This window comes from Lissotriton helveticus, chromosome 8 (genome assembly GCF_964261635.1).
Source record: "Lissotriton helveticus chromosome 8, aLisHel1.1, whole genome shotgun sequence".
Taxonomy (NCBI): Eukaryota; Metazoa; Chordata; class Amphibia; order Caudata; family Salamandridae; genus Lissotriton; species Lissotriton helveticus.
This window is the reverse complement of record NC_136069.1, coordinates 39375659-39399455: the sequence shown is the minus strand read 5'-3', so window position 1 is coordinate 39399455 and position 23797 is coordinate 39375659. Positions and strand designations below refer to the sequence as shown.

The following is a 23797-nucleotide window of genomic DNA, read 5'->3' as shown; positions in this document are numbered from 1 at the left end:
AGGCTCTGTCGGCCGAACTTACAATCCAGCAGGCAACCGACATACAGGGGGCTGGCCACCAACCAGGAAAGCCATCATACAGACTGCAACCCGCCAGCCCACGCTGGCGAACTTTGGCTACCTCTGGAGCCCGCGGCACCGAGCAGTGTGTGGTGTCCTACTGACATCAGGGTGAGGCCTACCCCACTTTGTGAGACCGTGCGCTTTGGTAGGTCCCAGAGTGGGCTGCCGCGCTCCCCATGAAGGGTGAGCCAGGAGACAGGTTGTGGCTGCTGCTAGCTATTTCCTCTGGCCTGTGCTCCCGCTGAAGAACACGCTTTAGTATGCGAACGGGCTGTAGCCAAGGACCGTGGCTACCCTGCTCATTGCATGGCCCGGAATGCACTCGCAAGCCTGCACATTTGGGGCGGGAAGAGACTCCTCATTGTGCCCCGTGCACATTGCGGCCCCTGCTACTACATTGGCGGCTGCCGGCTGATGCCTGGGCTGCCCGGGCTGGTACCAGGCTGCATCAGTTGGTGGTGAGAATGGGGCTAGCTCCAGCATTTGTGGTGCATACCTCAAGCCTGGGCTTGAGACTGGCGGCACCTGGGCTTCCCACAGGTGGTAAGAGGGGCAGTGTGGGCCGCTGCTGGCACCACCGGTGCAGCGCTGCCTGCTTTGCAGCAGGGCCTTCTGTGGCGGCCTCGCGTGACATACTGGCTGCGGGCACCTGGCCTTGGGGCATCCCACCGGGACCTCGCTATCCCCATTAGCAGGGACAAAAACACACTTTCTTTTGCAGCACTCTCTAAATTTTTCCCCCCAAACCAATATTTTGTTGTATTTTGATTAATTTCTTGGGCCCGTCAAGTGGAATCTACAAAACCTGGGTACCTTTAGAATCCTTAGGATGTTAGAAGTAAAGGACACAAATTTGGTGTGAATACCTATTGTGGACAAAAAGGTACGAGGTCTAAGCACGAACTACCCCAAATAGCCAAAAATCGAAACCAAGGAGCTGCTGTTGGAGGGAGGAAAACCACACAGACAAGAGTTCGACCTCGAAATACAGACAAACGACACAGACGGGAGCCGGCACTCACCTGGAAATGCTGTGGCCCCACCATGGTTCTTGGGAGGACCTTGACTGACCAGGTGCCTGACAGCGGTAGTTCAGGGAAGGCACAGTTCATGGAGAGTACAGGCATAGAGGCTGACACAGAGCCCATGAGTGACACATGGAGGGTGGGAACCATGACAATGGTGCATAGAATACTGCTTACAGGGTGAGCCCTAAAATCTTCTGGGTTTATTTTCTTTGAGAAGCAAGTCTTGATGACCTAACTAAGGGCCTTATAATTGTGAGGCGGGTTCAGGCAAAGAGAGTGTGAAGGGATGAGAGCACAGCGGAAGAAGAATAAAACAGACAGGGTAATTAAAGAAAAAGAAATACAACTGTACATAGAAAGTAGAACATAGCTGGATACGATAGACCTGGGAAGAACAGCCATAGATGAGAATTTGAGAGGAACTGGTTATCCAAACATGTCGAGATGTTTTTATTTTATCTGGTTAAAAAGATACTCACGTTTTCCTTTAATCTGAGGAAACTGGAGGTCGAGCCATTCAGTCTCTGGAGCTAAGGAGGAGTCTGCAAGGCCTGAGCCTAAGAACAATAGGAGAAATGGTTCTGTGAGCTTTTGGTAGACTTTTTGAAGAATGTGAGCCTATACGATAAATGGAGAACAAGAAAACATTTAAATTCCCAGGTAGGCTTGTAGTTGGCCTCTGTTTCAGAACTAAACCAAACCCATATGCCACACCCTCTGTTTGCCCCCAAGAGCCTCTGTTCCATGTACAGTCTGCGTGTTTTTAAAGTGTGCTTGAATATGTTTAAGGGTGTCTGTATTTGTGTGTGTGTACATCTGTCTGTATTTTCAGTTGGCACAGTATGACCAGACGGAGGTCCCTTGCTCACTTTGCCACTGGATTCAAGTTAGCCTGGCCGATGAAGGGTGTTACCCCAAAACCGGTCCCAGGATGCTTGTTTATGGTCCAGGGAACACCTGGCTTGGGCTGAACGGTTCCCATTAGGAACTGAGACAAGACTGATTCGCATATGGTTGGGTCTGAAATGGGGTGGTGAAACGAGCTAAAGAACAATGATGGATTCAACCTAAATCTAATAGTGACTGGGGGTGAGTGTCTGAAAGGTTTCAGAGCTCCGTCCATCATCCCCTTGTGTTTGCTATATCTTTGCACCAGGACTAATCTGTCAGTCTCTGTATTTATCTCAGACCCCTGAGGTTTAAGACAAGAGCAGTCTAGGCTTTGGTCTGAAGGGCAGTATTGGTGTTTGATATTTTTGATGTAGGGGTGTTTGTGCCTGTTGTTGCTTGCACAGCACGCCTCCAGCAGTTTGTTTGCCTCCGCCGTCTCCAGTCACCGATGCTTGTTACATTTTAGTTGCACCTAGCACAATATTCGATCTATGGAGTCTGAGGAAACTAGGCAAACCTAACATCTTGGTTGGAGTGAAATGCAAAATGGTCAGCTATAAGTGTTTTGTGTATTATTTTCTTTCTCTCTGCAGTAGAAAAGCATGTGACCACCTACACATACAGGCGATAGACCACAGACAAGGCAGTACAGAAAAAGCAGCTTTACTCCTACATGTCACTGTAGCCCTGAGTCATATCGCAGACCAGTGGTAGCTGGTGAAATTTGAAAATAGCAGGATAGAAAAAAAATCAAGGTGAAATGCAGTAAGGAAAAAAAAATATAACCCCAAAAAGAAGGTTTGGCTGGGAGATTTCTGCCACAAAAGTACTATTGTGAGACCATATATCTACACCCAGTCAGTATAAGAAATAAGTAAGCACTACATGCACAATTTAGCTCATCGATAACAACAATTTCACAAAGAGCTGCATTAATTTCATTAGAACATTAAACCAGTCGCACCTTCACTGGGGGGGGGGCTGTTTAATTACACTACTTTAGAACAACTGCATTATATCAATCTAGTCACTGATAGTGTGACTGGCATCAGTTAGTGTAAAAAATGCTCCTTGGTGTGTTTTCCTAAGACGCCTGAAGCATTTACTGGACGTTTCTGATGGCCATGAAGGCTGCATCACAACAAAAAGCGGGCAGTCTGTCATCTGTTAAACATTGAAGAGGGACTGCTGCAAGACAAATGTTTCTCACCACCCGCGTGGCATAGGGTCTGACTGCCTCATGCCAAAGCCCCTAGAGACTGAATTTCATCAGCCTTAGTGGGGTCACTACTGCAGCACCTCTCTCTGGACAATCAAGAAAGTAAACAAGCATTTGCAATGCAATAGGTATCGCATTATGAAAGTTTGAGCTATTGGTCTTGTAAATGAATTTTTTTTTATTTAAGTGTTGGTTTTGAAAATAGCTAAATGAATAGCTTTGTCATTTACAATGCCAATAGTTATAACTTTCGCAAATGTGGCACCTATAGCATTTGTAATGCAACATGTTTTGTATTTACGTGACTTAGAAGTATTGATATTACAAATAACGGCTTTTAATTTTTGTAAATAATTAATACTTAAATAAAAGTGATTGTAATTTATAATGGCAATAGCTTAAACTTTTGTAAATAACTTTTGTGAAGATTATGTTCAGTGTATTTTATTGTGATGAAAATCCAAGAAAAGAAGTGAAATATTAACATCTTTTTGTGACATTTGTAATAAAGCTTTAAACATTGAGAGAACATAATTGAACCAGTTGTTGTTGAATGGTTGCACAGATTGATGCTGTGATGGCGCCGAGTGATGCTGTGGTGGCGCCGAGTGATGCTGTGGTGGCGCCGAGTGATGCAGTGGTGGCGCCGAGTGATGCTGTGGTGGCGCCGAGTGATGCTGTGGTAGCGCCGAGTGATAATGTGGCGGCGCCGAGTGATAATGTGGTGTTGTTGAGTGAAAATGTGGTGGTGCTGTGGTGGTGCTGAGTGATGCTGTGGTGGTGCTGAGTGATGCTGTGGTGGTGCTGAGTGGTGCTGTGGTGGTGCCGAGTGATAATGTGGTGGTGCTGAGTGATGCTGTGGTGATGCTGTGGTGGTGCTGAGTGGTGCTGCTGAGTGGTGCTGTGGTGGTGCTGAGTGGGGCTGTGGTAGTGCTGAGTGGTGCTGTGGTGGTGCTGAGTGATAATGTGGTGGTGCTGAGTGATAATGTGGTGTTGCTGAGTGATAATGTGGTGTTGCTGAGTGGTGCTGTGGTGGTGCTGAGTGATGCTGTGGTGATGCTGAGTGATGCTGTGGTGGTGCTGAGTGATGCTGGGGTAGCGCTGAGTGATGATGTGGTGATGCAAAGGGCAGAAAGGCACAAAAACGAGTCTAACAGAGGGCAGAAGGGCAGAAAAACAAGGGAAAAACGAGTCTAACAGAGGGCAGAAAGGCAAAACAAGGTGATAGGGAAAGTTGCACGAAGGGCGCTGGTGGTGGAAGCAGTGGATAGAGCACATGGACAAGTGTGAGAGAGGAATCAGGGTGAATGAAGCAGGTCGGTGACAGAATAACAGAGAGTGCAGGGGGAAAAACTTAGGGAAAGTTGCACGAAGGGCGCTGGTGGTGGAAGCAGTGGATAGAGCACATGGACAAGTGTGAGAGAGGAATCAGGGTGAATGAAGCAGGTGGGTGACAGAATAACAGAGTGCAGGGGGAAAGACTTACACAAGAACAAGCATTTTTTTGTGTAGTTTTGTAGCCTTTGCGGTGTGCCGCGCTTTAACTTTATATGTTAAAAGCTAGAGCGCGGGGTGCCGTCAATGCTATAAAAATGTATACATTTAAAGTAAAGGCAGGCGCCCGCCATGTTGAAATTTCACTAATGCCATACCTATTGCATTGCAAATACTTGTTTAATTTTGGTTACTGATCTGTGTTGGATCAGTGACTAAAAATACAAGCATTTGCAATGCAATAGGTGTCGCATTTGTGAAAGTTAAAGCTCTTGGTTTTGAAAATGATAAAAAGCCAATGCTGTATGTGCTGTGGGTAGTCTCTCTGCAGCAGGACGTATGTCAGGATTTAAAAGCGCAGGCAGTGGCCAATTGGAGGAGCAGGCCTTGAGGACAGCATGCATCTTAAAGGGGCGGTGAGCTGCTGACAATAGACGCATGGATACCATAGTGAAATTAGCACGGCAAGGTGCGCTGTTGAAAAAAACATACGAATGTTTTAAAAGTAGATTCAGTTGAGCCACACAGCACAAAAGTAAGGCGCGCAGCTGGCATGTTAAATCTGAAGTACGTTGTGTCACATTGTAAATAAAAACACAATATTTAAAGTTAAAGTGCGATGTCCCGGTGAGTGCTTTTTGGTCAATATAAAGCAGCCACACAAGAGTTGCTGCTACCATAGTTTAAGTTAAAGTGAGATGTTGCAGCATGCCCTTTTTGTAAATATAAAGCGTTTAATAATGTGCAATGTCCATAGCAGCTGTAGCCAAGGAGGGGGAGCGGGCGTGTGCGGTGAGCGTTTTTTTTGTAAATATGAAGCGACCAATAAAGCACAACGTCCAAGCAGCTGTACCCAACGAGAAGGAGCAAGCTTAAAGCAAAAAAAAATGGAGAAAGTGAAATGCAAGCAAAGGGAAAAAAAAACGAATACGAGCGAAGAAAGGAAGGGTGCAGGAAAGGGGGGCTTAAAAACAATGAGGAGAGGACAAAGAGAGAAGAGATAGGAGCGAGAGAAAACGGGCAGGAAAGGGGGAGGGAGGAAGTACCTGAAGCGACAGAGAAGAGAGGAGACGAGTTTGGCAGCAAACAGGGCGGAGGACACATGCTGGCAAATGGTGACCTGCAGAGCGCGTGAATGGGAAGAGCGGCCGTGGGAGGTGGGAGGGGAAGTAGGAGAGTGCGATGTGCAGGCGGAGGGGGGGGGCGGGGAGCGGAGCCTTTGAAGAAGTAGGAGAGTGCGATATGCAGGCGGGGGGACGGGGAGCGGAGCCTTTGAAGTGTGTGAGGCACTGACAGACAAATGGTGGTTTGTGACGTAGCTGGTTCGTGCACGCGCACTAAGCACAGGAACTGTGGCAAATCTGCCGTTGGTTTCAGAGCTTACTTGGCCCTCAATACTCTTGTCTATTTATCACTTGCGTGATAAAATAGTCGAGACCTAAAAAATCAGAGAGGGACAGTGGAAAAGATAGCCGCATCAGCGACAATGACTAAAAGATTGAGACATGCCAACCCAACGCGACCTGGAATCCGAGTCGGGCCCACAGAGCATCTATTCTACATTCATAGAGACGTAACTAGCGCCCTTACTCTTTTTTTCTTTCCGTATATGATATGTACCACCCATTGATGCCTGCCTTACCGGCAGCTGGGAGTTCCTTCCTGTTGCGTTAACTTTGTCCAGCCACCCAGCTTCCACCCGATGGGAAGTGCCGAGCCCTTAGTGATTTCCCCTCAAGGATGATTCCTCTATTATGTCTTTCAGTTGGCCACAGGTGGCCGTATTTTGGTTGTGTGGGGTCCATCCAGGTTGGGTGGCTGTAGAGGGTGTGGATTGGGGAACTCTGGGACTAGTTATTTGGCACTCAGTTATTCAGCCCCAACACGACACTCCGAGGAACCCTTGTCTACCGACCCCCCGGCCCTCAGACAACCTTCGCCACCACCATCACCGACTTCATCGCACCCCACACCATCGCCTCACTGAACTACATACTCATGGGAGACCTGAACTTCCACCTCTACAACCCCAGTGACCTCAACTCCACCATCCTTTGTGACCTCACCAATATCAGACTTAAGTAACTCGTCACAACACCTGCCCACAGAGCAGGACACACACTCGACCCCATCTTCCCTGCAGGAAACCGCGTTCACTTCAGCCACACAACGCAATCATCATGGACCGACCACCACTGCGTACACTTTGCCGTCGACCCAATCTAGCCCCACACTCACCACAAAGGAATTGGAGCAAGGTTACAGACGAGCAACTCATCTACACCCTCACCCGAGACAACCACACAGGTGCATTTGACGCTAAAGCAAGAGCCAAAGGACTCCACACCTGGATCTCCAGCTGTGCAGACGAGCTCGCCCGCTACGCAACCACGACAAACAGCGACCCAGGAAAGCCGCCTGGTTCACCACCGCCCTCCAAGAAGCCAGACGCACCTGCAGATGCCTGGAAAACAACTGGAGAAACACCAAGACAATCGAAAACTACAACACCTACAAGGACGCCATGACTGACTACCACAACCAAATCAGATCCACCAAGAGGAACTTCATCCACAACCAAATCATCGCCAACTCCACCAACTCCAAAGAACTCTTCTGTGTCATCCAGGAATTCACCAACCCACGCAGCGAAGCCACAGACATCACCCCATCCCAAGAGCTCTGCAATAAGCTTGGAACCTACTTCAACCTCAAGATCAAAAACCTCTACGACAACTTCATCGACCACCCACCAAACGCCACAGCCAAACCCCCGCCCCCCAGACACCAGCCAGCTCACACTCACCAACTGGACACCGGTCACGGCCGAAGACACCACCTCGACCATGAAAGGCATCCACTCGGGGCCCCATCGGCCCCTGCCTTCCTTACATCTACCACAGAGCCGCAACTGTTAAAATCTAGATTGCGACGTAAACATTATCGGCGCCATCTTGTCCCCTTTTAGCTCAAATGTGCGCGTAAATAGCAGCCATTTTGAACACCATGGCCTCTCTGCCCACTACCGATAGCTCGCGCATCTCTCTCTCTCTCTCTCTCTGACCCCGCCAGTATCCCCCGCGCGCTGACAGCCCACGTTCTCACATGCTTGGGCCATAAACCACCTCTTCAGCGCGGCCTTGCCTCGGAGGCACATTCCGTACCCGACTAACACCTCCCTCCGTCCCTTTAATGGTCACGCATCCTTTGATGAACCCCCTTCCTCTGTGCCCGATTGTCCCGCCCGATCCCAGGCCATCACCTAGCCCCGCGGATACAGTTTATTGCCCCTTACAGTAGGAAGCTGTCCTTCTTCGAAGAATCTATGAATGATAAAGGCCCCCACCCCATGAGATCCGATCAGCCGCGCACATTCCGGGAGCCGGAGGGATATCCAGCTGCGCGATAGTCATCACCTACTGAGATCAGGGTGGGACTTTTACTGTAAATATGTGTGGGAACGGGTTTGGAGCGGAGATTCCGAGGATGCCTTTCCGTACATCAAAGCATTAACAAGAATGTGTTTTATGTAATACAGCAATAAACCTGTGTATAAGAGGCCAGGCCCCAAGGATGCGTTTAGAGCACCTCGAGAAGATACCCTGTTAGTCGATTTGACGTGTTCTGCTCCGTCGGAATAAACTCCTGTTTCCTGCCTTCTGTCTCCAGCGCCTACCTCTTTGTTTGGTAATCTCGAATGGTATGAGAGGCGGCTAACGCCGGGCAAATACTGAAGGGTTCTTGGTCGAATTCGGCGCTACCTTCAACAATTGGCGTCCCAAACGTGGGGCCCATCAGCGACGCGTGGATCCAGTGGGAGAGGTCCCAACGACAGAGTGAACGACTGCAACGATCGGGAAGAGCTCCTGCCCGATAGACCCTCGTCTGGCAGCCGATCATCCGAACTTCACCAGTTCCGAGCAGACCTCTCTCGAGTGATCTACGGTCCTGACTGGGAACCATCAGGAGTGCCACAGCTATTACGGAGAACGGAGGACGATCAGGCGCTGGAAGCGGAAGACGAGAAACTGTCCATGCGGTCCGGGTAAGGTCGTGTAACACGACGAATTGCGAATTGATTGTTTGATTGTTTGAAAATACTAGTATTACTCATTTGATTGTTTCTGAGAGATTCTCTATTTGCAAACAAGCACTGAGTCGCCACACTCTGTTTAGTCTTTGCAGATAGTGAAGGGTAGGTAACGCAGGCCTTTGCCCCTGTTGTAACCCGTCGTGCCTACTTCCCTCTCCATTTGATTGATTGTTATCCAAGCATTTACTGTTTTGGAATTGGTTCTCTTTGGATCATTCTCTATTTACAAAAAAGCACAGAGTCGCAATACTCTGTTTAGTCCTTGTGAATAGTGAAGGATAGGTAACGCAGGCTTTTGCCCCCGTTGTAATCCGTCGTGCCTATTTTTATCCCTCATTTGATTGATTGTTTATCCGAACATTGATCGTTCGGAATTGGTTCTCTTTGGGTTATTCTCTATTCACAAATAAGCACAGTGTCGCAATACTCGGTTTAGTCTTTGCGGATAGTGAAGGATAGGTAGTGCAGACTTTTGTCCCCTTTGTAACCCGTCATGCCTGTCTTCGCCCTGTTTGTTGGTAGTTGGTTCAGCCCGGACCGCTTATTAGAGGTGAACCATCCTGCTCCACTGGAGGGCACCCCTAATAAGGACATGTTTACTAAATATGGACTAGTCACCGTGGCTTATAGCAAGCTGTGGCATAAATACACGAGAAAGGATCAGGGAAGTCAGTGGCCACTGATAACGACAAAATAAACGCGCTGGAAACAGCCCTTTATAACAATAAGACAACACCCACTATGCTCGATAGCTTCGGCATGTGGCGCAAAGAAACAGAACAACGAAAGAAAAGAAATGAGGTCAGGTTAGAAAAGGAATAACGCAAGGCAGCTCACCTGGCCGCTAACAAATTAAAGGAAGAAATAAAAGAAAGAGAGGAAACCAAGCTAAAACAAGATTCCGAATCATCAGGCCAGTGTACCGTCAGGACACCCTCTACACTTTACCCCGAGCTACCTTCGAAACAGCGAACGAACGATGATTTACTACTAGGTCCCCCGATCATCTACATGCCCCCTCCATACGCCCCTTCCCAACCCTTAGCACAGCACCCGCAACCCCCAACGACAGGCGAGAGTAGTGCCGGAGCCTCGGTCCTCATGGCCTCTGCGCCGACCGAATCCCTTGCGCAGCACAGGCAGCAACTTCAGGTGATCCCTAGTGGGGAGGAAAGACCCCGCGAGATCGAATAGATTAAGCAAGGACGAACGAGCTGGGATCGATAAGATCGTAAAGACACTGGTGGTGCGAAAGGAAAATGAGGATTATATAACGGATATGTACCATACATATGCCAATAGCCACAGGCGACACTTTGTCGTACGCCTTTGTTACCATACCCTTAATGCCTACGAAGACCGCTACCAAGGAAAAGGCCCTGAAAACCTAACGACTTTGTATAGGAAAATTGATATCGGAGATGGGGACGAGAGTGATGTGACGAACCTCTTCACGCGTACGCTTGAAGTTTTTCGCCACCTCACGGAACTGAAACCAGAAACTAACACCACGACTCCTGCAGTGACTGAAGCCAGAGTAGAAAAAATTGACACCATGATGCCCATAAAGGAGGCCGCCCCCTATTGGGTTCCCCCACGAGGACTGGGAACACACGACGATATTAATCACCAAGATGCGAGAGGGAGGGTAGTTTACAACTGGGTTTACCAACCATGGGATCAGCAAGACATCCTGACTTTCTGAAAGTCCTTGCCTGATCTGCGAAAGAACCCCACAGCCTTCTATACAGAATTAGCCACCGCTCTGGGTTCAACGATTATGACCCTAGCGGATATCGATTTGTTTTTTGGGTTATGTCTGCCAGCTGATGTGTGGAAGCAAATCCGGAAAGTCGACCACCTTGAGCTGTTCGGACATACCTGGGTACAACTCGGTGATGTAGACAAACAGCGAGAGCCGGGACAGAAACCTATGAAAGCCATTCTAGTCCTACCAGATAAGATTGTGCAGAAACTAAAAACCTTAGTCCCAGAAAGGAAAGTGGACTGGTCAGTAGTAACGGCCTGTTGCCAGAAACCCCAGGAAGATGTATTAGAATACTTCTCCCGGTTTGAAACGGTGTTCTCCGATTACAGCGGCCAGGACATGACCACTGCAACCGGACATCACTTGTTTGTCCAGAACTATGTGAAAGGCCTGACACCAGAAGTCTCGCAGAAACTACAGACTAGCGAGAGTAGATGGGCGGCCTCCAAGCCCGCAGCTATCCTTCAGATGGCTCAATACTATGAGCGACAAAAGAACGAGAACGATCAAGCGACTGAGAAAAAGAAAAAGGACTTGAAAGAGAGGGTAATGATTGCTCAGTTGCAAGGGGTGACTATAGGAAGGGAACAGTATAGAGGGAACTATCAGTCGAATGCTCCTAGAAATCCACCCCCTATAGACCGCACACCCGCACCCGGCGCTCCACGAACAGACCTCGATGAGAACCAGTGTGCGTTTTGCAAAGGATATGGCCATTGGAAATCTCAATGTCCAGTTCTGCTAGAAGCACTCAGAAATAAAGACACGAGAGACGTAGCGGGCGGGCCGAGAAATAGAGGACAGGGACGAGGGCACCCAAACGACACCAACAATGACAGGTCTGGTAGACCGAACACATTTGACCGTCCCCGACAGAATCAGTGCCAACAGTCTGACTGCGACAATGCCCACGACTTTGCATAGGACTGCCAAGGGCAAGGAAGGGATCCAGTCGAGCTCTATGTTGACCAGCAAGGTCCTTATGTCACCGCTAAGGTCCTAGGTACGAAGTCTCCATTTCTGGTAGATACTGGTGCAACACGTAGTGCGTTGTCTAAGCGATTGATTCCCAGGGCACCCTTGTCTGGCTCACATGTGACATCAATAGGTTTTGATGGAACGCCCTCCACTAATCCCTTGTCCACACCGATCTCTTTTAATTTGGACAATAACACCACTAACACAACGTTTTTGCTCTCCTCCAACACCCCCGACGCCATTATGGGACTTGACTTATTGAAACACTTTTGAGCTACTATTAGGTGTTCACAAGACGGAGTTCGAGTCATTCTGTACGACAACCCAACACTGCTCAGATCTTGCCGCACACAACGCATGTTCTCTATCACTGACACTGATTTGTCCTTGCTCGACACCCTACCTCTGTACCTATGGGCAAAGACCGACTCGGACGTAGGACGCATGATGATAGACCCTGTACACATAACTGTTCGACAGGACGCAGTACTCCCCAAACTCCCGCAGTATCGGATACCGCCCGAAGGCGAGAAGGCGTTGGTAAAAATCATCCAGTCCCTGGTAGATGCAAGAGTGGTAGAAGAAGTAGTTAGCAATGTTTGCAACAGTCCTATCCTACCCATTGTGAAGAAGCAGGGTGAGGGAGATGAAAAAGCGTACCGCTTCATCATCGACCTACGAGAAGTCAACAAAGTGGTTGTACCCCAGTACCCTGTAGTCTCAGACATCACCACCATTCTGACCCTGATTCCTTCCACTGCCACCACCTTCACGGTAATCGACCTCAGGAACGCAGTCTTCTCCATCCCCATTCACGCGGACAGCCGCTACCTTTTCGGCTTCACTTTAAAATCCCGCTCATACAGATTTTGCAGAGCACCCCAGGGCTACACTGAAAGCCCCAGCATCTACAGCCAGGCCCTCAAGAGACAGCTGGACGCAGTCCAATTGCCGGATGGAGTGGTGTTGATACAGTACGTCGATGATATCCTTTTGGCGGCCGACACCACTCCACTTGCCGTCACAGCCACCATCCAACTCCTGCACTTCCTCGCGGAAAATAGCCACAAGGTCTCCAAGAAGAAGTTGCAATTCTGCCAACCTCAAGTCACTTACCTAGGCCACCTCTTGTCCAAAGACGGGAGAAAGCTCACACCCGATCGAAAACAGGCTATTCTAGAGACCCCATCCCTAAAACCCCGAAGCAAGTCCGCTCTTTGGTGGGCCTCACCTCCTTCTGTCGACAATGGTTGCCAAATTTCAGCCTCATTGTGAAACCACTACTTTCCCTACTGGCTAAAGATGTCCCCATTCCGCTACCGTGGACCCCTGAATGTCAATCCTCCTTCAAGGAACTGCGAGACGCCCTTTGTTCAGCGCCCGTCCTAGGAACCCCTGATTATACAAAGCCCTTCTCTCTCTACACTCACGAAAGGGAGGGATGTGCTTTGTCTGTCCTGACTCAGTCCATTGGCCCCAAACAACGACCATGTGCCTATTTCTCTGCCACTCTTGACCCTGTAGCAAGAGCTTTGCCTGCCTGCCTTCGAGCAGTAGCCGCTGCTGCTGTCTCTATCCGACAAAGTGAGGGAATCGTACTCTCGAATTCCCTCACGGTACTAGTGCCTCATGCTGTTGACACCCTCCTAAACCAGACAAAGACACAACACCTGACCAGCGCGCGACTGACTGGGTACGAACTGACACTGCTCGCACCTCACATCACGCTGAAACGATGCACCACGCTGAACCCAGCTACCTTGCTGCCTCTGCCTGAAAACGATCCCGATGTGCCCCCAATACATGACTGTGTGACCCTCACGGACAAACAGACTAGGAGTAGAGTCGACCTCCGAGACACTGCCTTCCCAAACCCTGACGGAGAGCTATGGGTAGACGGCTCTTGCATTAAACTCCCCGACGGCCCCACCTCAGCTGCCTATGCAGTTACCACAGCCCGAACTGTAGTTGAAACCGCCCGCATCACGCAACGATCCGCACAGGCGGAAGAACTGATTGCCCTCACACGAGCATGTATCCTAGCACAGGGGACGACAGCAAACATTTACACGGACAGCCAGTATGCCTTCGGGGTGGTTCATCATTTTGGGCTCTTATGGAAGGAGAGGGGATTTCTGACATCTCCTGGTACACCCATCCTGCACGGAGATCTAGTCTCCGCTCTGACTGAAGCGGTTCTCCTCCCCAAACAACTTGCCGTAATCAATTGCCAAGCACACAAAAAGGTGGCAGACATCATTGGGCAGGGAAATGCACTGGCCGACATCACTGCCCGAACCACAGCTGAGAACAGGACGACGACTCGCATGTACGTGACTAGGTCACAAGCAGAAAAATGGACGGACGCTAGGGAAACTATTGGGGACATCCAAATGGCCAGCTCACCACAAGAATTGACTGAATGGGCACGGGTGGGATTAAAAGATGATGAAGGCTGCTGGCGGACAAAAGACACGAACAAATGGTTGCTACCCAACTCGTACCTGATCCCCATACTGACGATGGCCCATTCCCCTGCACACATAGGATCTGCCCCTATGGCCGAACTTGTCTCCCGAGTTTAGCATAACGACAGAATTACAGACTCGGCCAAACGATTAGTCCAACAATGTCTAGTCTGCCTGCAACACAACCCTGGGAAAGGAACTGTCGTACCCCGGGGAGGGTTTGGGGTCCCCAACCATCCATTTGAAGTCCTACAGATGGACTATATCCAGTTAGAGAGATGTCAAGGACTGAAGTATGTACTTGTTGTTGTGTGCGCTTTTAGCAAATGGGTGGAAGCCTACCCAACGCGTGACAACACTGCTATTGCCACTGCAAAAGTACTACTGAAAGAGTTCTTCCCTCGCTACGGCCTTTGCCGTATTTTATGGAGTGACAATGGCCCCCATTTTGTAGCCGAGGTTATCCAGCTCATCCTGAAAGGACTGGGGGTACGACAGAAATTCCACGCAGTTTTCCACCCCCAATCTGCTGGACTGGTCGAGCGGCACAATGCCACATTGAAACTAAAACTGGCAAAAATAGTGGCTACCACAGGACTAAAATGGCCAGACGCTCTCCCCCTAGCATTGCTGTCAATGCGTTCCACCCCCACCAAACACCACTTTACCCCTTACGAGGTCGTTTTCGGCCGGCCCATGAGTATCTGGTCCGCACCCAAACCAACATCTATTCACGACGTCCCGGACGTCCTAATGTCTGACTACCTGTATAACCTAACTAAAACACTGTCTGTTATTCATCATCAGGTGCTGCAGGCCATCCCCGATGCTTCCAGGGGCCCCGGACATGCCATCCGGCCTGGAGATTTCATCCTGATTCGGAACTTCCAGCGGGAGAAGAGTCTGGAACCTCGCTGGACGGGCCCCTGGCAAGTCTTGATCACCACCCGAACAGCTCTTCGAGTGGAGGGGAAGCGAAATTGGCTGCATGCACATCATTGCAAGAAAATCTCTCCGACCCTGACGTCGACCGAAGACGTGACCACCCAAGAAGAGCTCCTGAACAAAGACCGACCATCCCTGAGCTGCTACCCTGAGACAGAGACACTCGAATTGGCGAAATTCCCTGATCCCACTGTGCCATCCAGAGAAGGGTATAACCTGCGACGAAAGGAGGGAGCTTCGGCTAAGTAGACCACTGACTAAGTTATCATTCTCAGAGCGGCGGCCTAACACAACAAAGGCTGCCAGGAGAGAAACCAAACGAAGTCTGTGGTTCTGCCCACTACCGAGCACCTTGAAGTTGATGGAAGCGCCCGATACGAAGATGATGGAAGCAACCGGACATCCGAAGACCCGCTACAGGAACCCGAAAACTGACAGTTTGCACAGCTCAAAGACTATTGCTCTTCTTATCACTCTTCTCTTTTGCCTCCTCCTCATGACTACCTTCTGGATCGTGGAAGAGAACGCACCGGCTCATAAGACATTTCTAACGACTGCGCAGCCTACCACCATGAAAGAACACTACCTGGTCTCTCTTTCACCTCAAATCCAAGAAAGGCGTAAGGAGTTCTGGAACAACTCCTTCGTACAGTTGCTGCACCAACACAACCTTGCTGCAAATGCCACGAATTGCTGGATCTGTGGGTTGATACCACATGCCACCGGACATTCCATTCCCTTCATCCCTTCACCTTTCTCTGTTCACGGCTCCTGCCTTGCCTGGCTGATCCTCCTGCAAGAGAGCTACAGAGACAACGCCACTTCCAGCGAAACTATGTCACACTTTTATCATGGAGTCTGGCTGAACAAAACCGGGAGAGTTGCTGCTCCTTTTTGCCCTCTATCCTCCAATGCCTCTGTTCACATGGACATCCCCGCCAAAGAAAGGGTGGAGATGCAAATATTCAACAATCCAGCCAGACCCACCTTCTCCTACCTCCGGAAACGAACAGCTGCCACCCTGACTGTGGCCCTATCTGTCGTCAATGTCTCGGGCCTCGTATGCATCACAGGCCGTGGGACACAAATGGTGGGCCACAGCACTTGCCGCATCACCAGAACTTTGTACTCAACCGACCCACCCTCTTTTGTCACCTCTCCAAACATGTACTTCGTCTGTGGTACAAAAGCCTACACCTGGCTCCCAAAGGGCTGGGGAGGTACCTGCTACATAGCCTTCATCCTTCCTCCAACCTATGTGGCTCCGGCAAACCATCACCGACAGAGACGAGCAAAGGACATCGAGCAGGCCGACTCCACTGGAGCACAATTCTTGGATGCAATGAAAGGACTCGTCCCACTTTGGGGTCCGATGGCGAACAGTCGTGCCATTCGACATTTATCCCAGGCAGTCGAGACAACGATGAACATTACAGCTGGTATCCTCACAAACAATACAGCCGAGCTTCAGGCGGTCCGTCTGGTGGCTCTTCAAAACCGTCTTGTTCTGGATGTGGTTCTGGCGGACCGTGGAGGAGCATGTCGTATCATCGGGTCCAGCTGTTGTACCTACATACCAGACAATTCACCCTCCGTTTACAAGGCCATCGAACAACTCCACAGACTCTCCTCAGAAGTTCACCAGGAACAAGAAGGATGGTCGCTCGGGAGTTGGTTCTGGAATACTGTAAAAGACTGGGGATGGAGGTTGCTCATGATTGCACTGATACCAATCGTTGTAATATGCGGACTCTGCCTGGGTATTCAATGCTTGCCACCTCTGTGTTCACTATTTGCTAACTGTGTGTGCCCTAAGACTCCGAACTTTGAAGCTGAACGCATGAAAGCTTTGTATGATGTAGAAATCCGTAATATGATGGGGATAGACATAAATTGACAAGTTGGCTAGATATGTTGAAAAGGGAGGACTGTTAAAATCTAGATTGCGACGTAAACATTATCGGCGCCATCTTGTCCCCTTTTAGCTCAAATGTGCGCGTAAATAGCAGCCATTTTGAACACCATGGCCTCTCTGCCCACTACCGATAGCTCGCGCATCTCTCTCTCTCTCTCTCTCTGACCCCGCCAGCATCCCCCGCGCGCTGACAGCCCACGTTCTCACATGCTTGGGCCATAAACCACCCCTTCAGCGCGGCCTTGCCTCGGAGCCACATTCCGTACCCGACTAACACCTCCCTCCGTCCCTTTAATGATCACGCATCCTTTGATGAACCCCCTTCCTCTGTGCCCGATTGTCCCGCCCGATCCCAGGCCATCACCTAGCCCCACGGATACAGTTTATTGCCCCTTACAGTAGGAAGCTGTCCTCCTTCGAAGAATCTATGAATGATAAAGGCCCCCACCCCATGAGATCCGATCAGCCGCGCACATTCCGGGAGCCGGAGGGATATCCAGCTGCGCGATAGTCATCACCTACTGAGATCAGGGTGGGACTTTTACTGTAAATATGTGTGGGAACGGGTTTGGAGCGGAGATTCCGAGGATGCCTTTCCGTACATCAAAGCATTAACAAGAATGTGTTTTATGTAATAAAGCAATAAACCTGTGTATAAGAGGCCAGGCCCCAAGGATGCGTTTAGAGCACCTCGAGAAGATACCCTGTTGTCTGATTTGACGTGTTCTGCTCCGTCGGAATAAACTCCTGTTTCCTGCCTTCTGTCTCCAGCGCCTGCCTCTTTGTTTGGTAATCTTGAATGGTATGAGAGGCGGCTAACGCCGGGCAAATACTGAAGGGTTCTTGGTCGAATTCGGCCCTACCTTCAACAATGCCACCATCGCACCCGAACTACAACACACCATGAACACCACCTTCAACACAGGCATCTTCCCTGATGACTGGAAGCACGCAGAAGTCAGGCCCCTGCTACAGAAGCCCTCAACTGACCCCACCAACTTCAAGAACTACCGGCCCATCTAGCTCCTCCCCTTCGCAGCCAAAGTTGCAGAGAAAACAGTCAACAATGAACTGATGCGATTCATCGAAGAGAACGCCATCCTCGACCTGTCCCAATCTGGATTCCGAAGCAATGACAGCACCGAGACCACCCTACTCGCCGCCACAGACGACATCCATACCCTCCTGGACCAAGGCCACTCCGCAGCTGTTATCCTACTCGACCTATCAGCGGCCTTCGACACCGTCTCCCACCGCACACTAATCGCCAGACTACTCGACGCCGGCATTCAAGGAACAGCCCTGGACTGGATCTGATCATTCCTCACCTGAAGAAGAAGCCAAAGGATCAGACTACCACCCTATATCTCTGATAGCATGAAAATCACCTGCGGAGTCCCACATGGGTCATCACTGAGCCCGACCATCTTCAACAGCTACATGGCCCCCCTCGCAGCCATTGTCTGACAACACGGCCTCAACATTGTATCCTACGCAAGTTCAAGTTCAAGTTCAGGAATTTATATAGCGCACTACTCACCCAGAGGGTCTCAAGGCGCTTGGGGAGGGGTTCATTATTTATCAAATAGCCAGGTTTTAAGTTCTTTTCTGAAGGAGATGTGGTTCTGTGTAAGGCGGAGGTGAGTGGGGAGTGAGTTCCAGGTCTTGGCCGCCAAGTAGGAGAAGGATCTACCTCCCATGGTGGATCTTTGGATACGCGGAACTGCGGCGAGGCCTTGATTGGAGGATCTTAGTTGGCGGGTGGGTGTGTAGAAGGATAGTCGAGTGTTGAGGCATTCGGGCCCTAGTTTGTAGAGGGCCTTGTGTGCGTGAGTGAGGAGACGGAATGTTATTCTCTTGTTGACGGGAAGCCAGTGGAGGTCTTTCAGGTGGCCGGTGATGTGATCTTGGCGGGGGGTGTCCAAAATGAGTCTCGCTGATGCGTTTTGGATGCGTTGGAGTTTTTTCTGTAATTTGGCTGTAATTCCGGCGTAGAGGGTGTTTCCGTAGTCTAGTCGACTAGTAACCAGTGCGTGGGTGACAGTCTTTCTTGTTTCGGCGGGGATCCAATGGAAGATTTTTTTGAGCATACGAAGTACGTTGAAGCAGGAGGATGAGACGGCGTTGACTTGTTTGGACATCGAGAGTGAGGAGTCTAGGATGAAGCCAAGGTTACGTGCGTTGTCAGTGGGTATAGGTGCTGAGCCCAGATCCGAAGGCCACCAAGAGTCGTCCCAGGCAGAGGGGGATGATCCTAGGATGAGCGTTTTGTCTGAGTTAAGTTTAAGGCGGCTGTTTTTCATCCATACGGCTACTTCTTTCATGCCTTCGTGAAGATTTGTTTTGGCGGTGTTGGGGTCTTTGGTGAGGGAGAGGATCAGCTGGGTGTCGTCAGCGTAGGAGATGATGTTAAGGTTGTGTTGACGCGCGATGGAAGCGAGGCGACTCATGTAAACGTTGAAAAGGGTCGGACTGAGCGATGATCCTTGTGGTACACCGCATATGACTTCGGTGGCCTCTGATTTGAATGGGGGAAGTCGGACTCTCTGAGTTCTACCAGCTAGGAACGAGATGATCCAGTCCAGAGCTTTACCTTTTATGCCGATGTTGCTGAGGCGTTGTATGAGGGTGCTGTGACAGACCGTGTCGAAGGCGGCGGAGAGGTCGAGTAAAATGAGGGCCGCTGTTTCTCCGTTGTCCAGTAGTGTTCGGATGTCGTCTGTTGCTGCGATGAGGGCGGTTTCGGTGCTGTGTTTGGCTCGGAAGCCGGACTGTGAGGGATCGAGGGAGTTGTTGGATTCGAGGAAGGCGGCGAGTTGGCTATTGACGGCTTTCTCAATGACTTTGGCCGGGAATGGGAGGAGGGATATGGGGCGGTAGTTCTTAAGTTCAGAGGGGTCTGCTGTGGGTTTCTTCAGGAGGGTGCTGACTTCGGCATGTTTCCAGCTTTCTGGGAAGGTAGCAGAGATGAAGGAGCAGTTGATGACATCACGGAGATGGGGTGCGATGATGGAGTCTGCTTTGTTGAAGATGTGGTGGGGACATGGGTCGGTTGGCGAGCCAGAGTGGATGGAATTCATTAGGCGGATGGTGTCTTTAGTGGTGATTGGGTTCCAGGCGCTGAGGTTGTTAGAGGGCGGTTTAGGTTCTGAGGGGGGTGGAGAGGATTGTTTGTTGGAACTGTTTTCGAAGCTGTTATGTATGTCGGCAATTTTGTTGTAGAAGAAGGAAGATAACGAATCGCAGAGGTCTTGGGAGGGAGTGATGTCGTTTGAGGCTGCGGTGGGGTTGGTGAATTCTTTGACGATGTTGAATAGTTCCTTGCTGTTATGGGCGTTGTTGTCGAGTCGATCCTTGAATGCTGATTTCTTGGTAGATCGAATCAGCTGGTGGTGTTTGCGGGTGGCTGCCTTGAAAGTGGTCATGTTGTCGGTGGTTGGGTTTTTTCTCCATGATTTCTCGAGAGTACGGCATAGCTTTTTGGATTTCTTAAGGTCATCGTTGAACCAGGGGGCCTTTTTGCTGTCTTGTTTGGTGTGATGGTTTTTCAAGTGTGCTAATTTGTCAGCGCTGTGAGTGATCCATTGTTTGAATTTGATGGCAGCTTGGTTTGGGTCCGATGAGAGGGCGGGTGGGTTTTTGTTGAGCGATGTGAGGAGTTGGTCGGTGGTGATTTTGTTCCATTTTCTCAAGGGGATAAGTTGTGGGGGGTTGTGGGTCGATGTGGTTTTGTAGCTGAAGTGAACACAACTGTGGTCCGTCCAATGGAGTGCTGTGGTGCGATCGAAGGAGATATGTTTGCTGGAGGTGAATATTGGGTCGAGCTTATGTCCGGCTACATGGGTGGGGGTGTCAACGAGTTGTTTGAGACCAATATTGGCCATGTTGTCAAGAAGGGTGGTGGTGTTGCAGTCGTTTGTCTTTTCCAGGTGGAAGTTGAGGTCTCCTAGTAGAATGTAGTTCTCGGAGGCGAGGGCATGTGGACTGATGAAGTCAGTGATGTCTTCGCTGAATTGTTTACGGGTTCCTGGAGGCCTATAGATGAGGGTGCCTCTGAGTGTGGTCCTAGGGTCGGTGTGGATCTGGAAGTGGAGGTGTTCGGCGGATGTAAGGTTGTCGTCGGAGCTGGCCGTGATTTTGATGGTGTTCTTATGGACGATGGCGATGCCTCCCCCTGTTTGGATGGTGCGGTCTTTTCGGATGATCTTGTAATTGTCCGGGATGGCTATGGCGATGTCGGGTGTTGATGATGCGTTCATCCATGTTTCAGTAAGGAAGGCGACGTCCGGTGATGTAGTGTCAAGTAGATCCCAGAGTTCGGTGGCGTGTCTGTGGACCGAGCGGGTGTTCAGCAGGAAGCACTTCAGGTGGTTGGGGTCGGAGCTGTGTTTGGGGTTAGTGGAAGTGGTATGGGTCTTAATGCTGGTAAATTTGCAGGAGTGGCAGGCGAAAGGACCGTGGGTACGTCCCGGGGCAGCTTCGTAGCATAGAGGTGTGCGTCCGGGGTTAAGGGCTAGGAGGGTGGCGGCGTCGTACGTTATGTGGGTGGGGGGGATTTGCGTGCATCAGGGGGTCTGGCGCTGGGCGCGGTCCAGGCGCGGACGGGCGTAGTCGGGCTTACCTTTGGCGCACCTTCGGCGCGCAAGGGGCGCTTCCGCTGCGCGTGACCGCTGCGCGTCAGCTGTCCCGACATAAGTGGAAAGTGGGGGGTGGAGTGAGGGAGGAGCAGCTGGGAGGCGGGGCCGGGGTGTAGAGGACGGGCTCCGAGGCACAACAAACAAAATGGATGGTAGCAAGAGTGAAACCCAAGCAGGCTGGGGGCACAGAGTGGGATCACGCTGTGCACAACAAGGCAACACTAATTAAATGCGCAGATGATGTTAAAAAGCTAATGAGCGAACGAGCGCTACACGGCAATAGGGCGATATATATCTAAATCAGGCAGCACTAGTAACGAGCAGCAGGCAATGCGCAATGGTATTAAAATGCTAATGAGCCAATCGAGCGCTACACGGTAATAAGGCGCTATGTGTCTAGATCAGGCAGCACAAGTATCGAGCAGCAGGCAAAGCGCAAATGACATTCAACGATACCCAACACGACCAAGGAGCGTGGGGAGAGACTGCCTCCGATGAGATCAGGACGCAGACGACATCCAGCTCATTCTCTCCCTCACCAAAGACCCCACCGCCGCCAAACAGAAAGGAATGCAGGACGTCACAGTTTGGATAGCCAAAATCTGCCTAGAACTCAATGCTGAGGAGACAGAAGTCCTCATCCTTTGAACCACCTCTTCAGCATGGACAACACCTGGTGGCCGACCGCCCTCGGAAGCCCACCTACCCCAACAGACCACACCAAAATCCTCGCATTGCGCTCAACTCATCACTCACCATGAACCGACAGGTCAACGCGGTCACCTCCAGCTGCTTCAACACCGTCCGCATCCTCCGCAAGACATTCAAATGGATCCCTTCCTGAGTCAAGGCAGACAGTCACCCACACACTCGTCACCAGCAGACTGGACTATGAATGCACTCTACACCGGCATCAACAAGTGCCTACTCCTCAAACTGCTGACAATACAGAACACTGCTGCTAGACTCGTCCTCGGCATCCCCCAGCACAAACACATCAGCCAACACCTACGAAGACTCCACTGGCTCCCCATGGAGAAAAGAATCACCTTCAAGATCCTCACTCACGCCTACAAATGCCTACACAACACCGGACCTAAATACCTCAATGACAGAATCAACTGCCACATACCCAAAAGAAACCTCCGATCTTCCAACCTCTCATTGGCCGAAGCCCCGTGCATCCACAGAGCCAGAGCAGGTGAAAGATCCTTCTCTCACATTGCAGCCAAGACCTGGAATGAGCTACCATCAGACATCAAATGCGCCCCCTCCCTGAACGACTACAGGAAGACCCTTCAGACCTGGCTCTTCAGCTAGACAGATCTGCGTACCCCCACCCCCCACCCCCCACCGCCCTCAGCGCCTTGAGACCCTCCTGGGTGAGTAGCACGCTCACAATTACCCTGATTGATTGATTGGTTAATATGTTGTTTTCCTATCCCCTCCTTGCCTCCCTACCCCCGCTGGCCGCCTCCCATTGTAAGGCTTTGACGATGAGCTTCTCATTGAGAGAGAGAGAGACAGCTGCTGCTTGCATGAGTGTACAGGAGGAGAAAATGACCTGACTAAAAGTAATACTCTGGAATTTCTGATGCTTGAATGACAGACGGAAAGCGAGGCTGGTAGCCGCTTACTTTCACCACCATGAAGCGGACGTCTACTTTTTGCAGGAACTATACTTGACAGGGAACACTTGCGTGCACCTGCAGGCAGGCTGACTTGGGTAGAAACATGTTCCATGCTATTCTAATTATGCAAGGCGGTGGCTATTCTCATCAGAAAAGGACTGTTGTGGCGCACGCGCAAAGCCTTATGCAACCCACAGGGACGATACGTGATGCTAGAGGGCACGCTGGGGGGACACCCAATCAGGCTGATCTCGCTATATGGGCCCAATGTAGACGACCCGGACTTCTTCTGAGAGGTCTGGAGATCAGCAGATACCCTAGGCCCAGGAGTGATTCTGTGGGGGGAGGGGGTGTGGGGGACTTCAATAAAGTCTTAGAACCCAACGGAGACAGATAGGGCAGTGCCCAACGCCCCACCCAAGGGCATTAGCACAACAGGATTCTATTATAGCAGACCACAGACTGATAGATATATGGCACAGTCGAAACGCAAACATGGAGGAGGGTACATGTGTATCATCAGCAGGTCCCTCTTGGTCCAGAATCTACTTCTGACTGACCTCAAGAGACGTACTCGCTTGGGTTTCTACAGTCACCCATATAGCTAGAACCCTTTCTAACCACTCCCCTGTACTTGTTGAACCTACTCTGCCGGACTACCCATGCA

At 50.5% G+C, this 23797-nt stretch overlaps 1 protein-coding gene and 1 long non-coding RNA gene across 2 annotated transcripts in view; both read right to left on the bottom strand.

Annotated features, from left to right (window-relative positions):
* The window catches only part of LOC144773695 (uncharacterized), a 177775-nt gene that overhangs the window by 28255 nt on the left and 125723 nt on the right, over window positions 1-23797 (bottom strand). The gene's annotated exons all lie outside the window — the stretch shown is intronic.
* LOC144772303 (uncharacterized) overlaps window positions 1-23797 on the bottom strand; it is a 47871-nt gene that overhangs the window by 14099 nt on the left and 9975 nt on the right. Inside the window, exon 2 of the long non-coding RNA XR_013599713.1 lies at window positions 1571-1648. This is a non-coding gene — a long non-coding RNA (uncharacterized LOC144772303). The remainder of the gene's footprint in view (window positions 1-1570; window positions 1649-23797) is intronic.